Source organism: Primulina tabacum, chromosome 18, assembly GCF_025594145.1.
Source record: "Primulina tabacum isolate GXHZ01 chromosome 18, ASM2559414v2, whole genome shotgun sequence".
In the NCBI taxonomy this organism is placed as follows: domain Eukaryota; kingdom Viridiplantae; phylum Streptophyta; class Magnoliopsida; order Lamiales; family Gesneriaceae; genus Primulina; species Primulina tabacum.
This window is the reverse complement of record NC_134567.1, coordinates 21943674-21947855: the sequence shown is the minus strand read 5'-3', so window position 1 is coordinate 21947855 and position 4182 is coordinate 21943674. Positions and strand designations below refer to the sequence as shown.

General features: G+C 29.7%; 1 non-coding gene across 1 annotated transcript; it reads right to left on the bottom strand.

Moving 5' to 3' along the window:
• Window positions 1–2676: 2676 nt before the first annotated feature.
• Window positions 2677–2787, bottom strand: LOC142534001 (small nucleolar RNA R71). The gene has a single exon (XR_012816873.1). It is a non-coding gene; the product is annotated as a small nucleolar RNA R71 (small nucleolar RNA).
• Window positions 2788–4182: the final 1395 nt, after the last annotated feature.

Genomic DNA, 4182 nt, shown 5'->3' with positions numbered 1-4182 from the left:
AATTTAAGTTTCATTAAAATTATAAAATTATGTTATTTTAGTATTGTTTGTTTATATTTAATTGTCTTACTAAATATGTTTTATTTTCAGGTTTTCTACGTGTTGGTAAAATAATGATAACTCAAGCTAGAAAATTCAAATGGAGGTGACTCAAACATGTTTGGAATCTTTGAGAAATTATCTACAACTTTGCACAAGACATGATTGCCTAAAAAGTTCATTAAGATGATAAAATTGTGCAAATATCAAAAGGAGGACAAATTTACTTTTACTATGACCAGCATATAGTAAAAAAATCATAACTATTTCAATATTTAACCAAATGAGGTGAACCAAGTGGCCAAATTCATCTACAGACAATTCCCCACATGTTTGTCGTTTTGAGCAGAGTCAAATTCGGTGATTAAAGTAGTGGAACAAAGCATTGAAAGAAGGGACATGGAATTGAACTTTGAGGAGACAAAGAATACTATTGCAACTACATGGCATTAATAAAAATTTTGACCCTTTCTCTCATTTGGCCTATAAATAGAGGCCTTGTGCTAGCTTGAGAATCATTCTATCTCATTGTAAAATATAGTGTGAGTGTGTATCAAAGTTCTAAGTTCCAATATATTTTTTTTCATGTTCTCAACTATGAGTGATATTTTAGTGTTGATCAAAAATAAGCTTATGGCAAGCTAAATCTATTATGTCAAGGTGAAGAGGCTGCATTCTTGGTGAAGTAAGATTGTTTATATTTTGTATATTCTTTCTTTATTTTTGTTCATTTAGCTAACTTATTTTTATTGTAGGTATAAAAATGAATTATTTGTTGTTATCAACTTACATCAAATGCTTGATACCATTAAAGTGGTTATCTTGATTTGTTGTTTAATTTGATACAATAAATATTTCATCACTTATTATTATTATTATTATTATTATTATTATTATATATATATATATATATATATTTATATAATAATATCATAATATTTAATTTAGACGATAGCGTGGCTCTGTCGGTTGTTCTAAATGAAATATTATGATTTAATACTAACATCTAACAATCTAACATTTACTTTATCGCAACTAACTTTTATTTCTCGCATCTAAATTTTACTTTCTCGCAACTAACTTTTACTTTCCGGCAACTAACTTTTACTTTTCCGCAACTAACATTTACTTTATCGCAACTAACTTTTACTTTACCGCAACTAACTTATTAAATCAATATATTTCATTTAGGCAATAGCGTGGCTCTGCCGGTTGTTCTAAATGAAATATAATGATTTAATTTAACATTTACTTTATGCAATTATTTATTTATATAGTTATAATTATAATCATAGGTACCATATATAAAATATCGGTTAATTCGGTATTTTCTATAGTGGGAACTATATTATATTATGTGTGTGTTTAATTTTCTTGGAACCATTATTTATGGTGGTTTCTTTTGTTTTACTTTTAGTTAAACAATATTACATAAACCAAGAATAAATCCTCAAGCCTTGACAAAGGATCAATCTCGTACTTACGAAATATATTACTTGCAGAAAACCTATACTTGAGTGAATTATTATTTAAGTAGTAGCAAGTTTTTGGCGCCGTTGCCGGGGAGGTATAAATTAAGTTTATATTTGTTAATTATGTTTTATTTATAAGTATTGTGTTGTTTTTTTTTGTATGAGTATTTGGAGTCGAAAAAAAAGCGGTAGACTTATTCGAGTATCTGAAAATAATTTAAACATGGATGATAATTCAAATAATAAAGATAATAATAATAATAATAATAATAATAATAATAATAATAATAATAATCAAGAACATGATCAATTAAGAACACTTAGGCACCATATGAATCCTACTAGAACTAGTGCCCCATCTTGTTTAGTTTTTCCTCCTGATGCATCTAATTTCAACTTCAAACCTCAAATTATTCAACATTTACCAAATTTGGTAATCTATAAATTAATAAATTTAAACTCAAAATAACCTCTCTGAGGATCGATATCGTACTTACGAAATATATTACTTGCAGAAAACCTATACTTGGGTGAATTATTATTTAAGTAGTAGCAAGTTTTTGGCGTCGTTGCCGGGGAGGTATAAATTAAGTTTATATTTGTTAATTATGTTTTATTTATAAGTATTGTGTTGTTTTTTTTTTTGTATGAGTATTTGGAGTCGAAAAAAAAGCGGTAGACTTATTCGAGTATCTGAAAATAATTTAAACATGGATGATAATTCAAATAATCAAGATAATAATAATAATAATAATAATAATAATAATAATAATAATAATAATAATAATAATAATAATCAAGAACATGATCAATTAAGAACACTTAGGCACCATATGAATCCTACTAGAACTAGTGCCCCATCTTGTTTAGTTTTTCCTCCTGATGCATCTAATTTCAACTTCAAACCTCAAATTATTCAACATTTACCAAATTTTCATGGCTTAGATTCTGAAAATCTATATTTGCATCTAAGAGAATTTGAGGAAGTTTGTAACACTTATAATGATCAAAATTGTAGCATGGATATAGTTCGATTAAAGCTTTTCCCTTTTTCTTTAAAAGATAAAGCTAAAATATGGCTACAAAATTTAAGATCAAGTTCAATAAGATTATGGGAAGAAATGCAACAACAATTTCTCAAAAAGTTTTTCCCTTCCCATAGAACAAACTCTTTTAAAAGACAAATTACAACTTTTTCTCAAAAACAAGGAGAAACGTTTTATCAATGTTGAGATAGATATAAAGAATTACTTAATACATGCCCACATCATGGTTTTGAAACATGGAGAATAGTTTCTCACTTTTATGAAGGTCTAATACCTAAAGATAGGCAAATGATAGAATTCATGTGTAATGAACTTTTGAAGATAAAAACCCAAATGAAGCTATAGAATATTTGGATTCATTAGCATAAAATGCTCAAAATTGGGATAATATAGGCACAATAGAACCACCAACAACTAAAAACAATAATTCAATAATTAAAACTATGAAAATGATAAGTAAATGCAATAAACAAATATACACGAATTGTTTTATGGATGTTCGGAGATTGAATAATTTCTACGTCACCCTTTCTTCCTCTTGGGAAGGATATTCACTAGAAGACTTTGATTTATACAAACACTTGTACAGACCCACTCAGCTAGGACTTACCCACTGACTAAACTGAACTCCTAGCACTCAAGATTGTAGGCAGAACCTCATAATCAGCATATTGTTTAATGTCTCATATGCAAAGACTACATACACAAGTTTATTGTCTTTGTGTAAGACTCACTCAACTAATCTTTGAAGTTTAACTCTCTTGTATATGTGTGAGTGATTGTGTGAGGAATTTATCCTTTACAGTGTACATCTCAAATGTATCCTCACACAAGGGCTTGTGCTCTCAACTAGCTAATATATTCATGCTAACTGCCCATGCTTTGAAACCACTTCAAAAGCTCTTGTTTGATCTTCAAGATGTTATATTTATAAGCCCCAACAATGATATATACGTTAGACACAAGAATATGACCGTTTGAAAAGTTTCTGTACTGTTTCTGAGGTTACAACTGTCAAATTCGTCTTGCTGGACCTTTTCCTCGACTGGTCAAATTTGGTCAACTCAACTTGTCATTCAGTTCAACTGGTCAGCAGCTGGTTCAGTTCAGTTGGTCTGGTTCAACTGGTCTTCAGCTGGTTCAGTTGGTTCAATTTCAGCTGGTGTGCTGAAATCAGCTAGGATGATTTCAATTTGTGCAGAACCAGTAACTTAATTGTCATTTATCATCATCTTAAGCTTCGATTCAGACTTTGACTTCTGAAGATGATTTGTAGATCATTGTCTTATCTTTCCAACGCAAACAAGCTGAGAGATATGACCAAAATACGGCAACTTCTCAAACCAAACTGATTGTTGTTTTCGTGTGATCAGTTCGGTAATTTAGCGATCAGTTAGATCATGATAACATCCGATTTTGCCCAACTAACGTGAGATACGATTTGTTCCAAATTGAGTTTTCTAAACAGTTTAGTTGACTGGATTGTCATTTGGATCATCCAGTTGAGAGATATCATCAAAATACCGAAGCTCGCCAGAAATTCAGTTTGTGCAGAATTCAGTTTCGGCTTGCTTCTTGTTTTAATAACTTCACACTTGAGTAAATATGTTAGAAACACAATAACA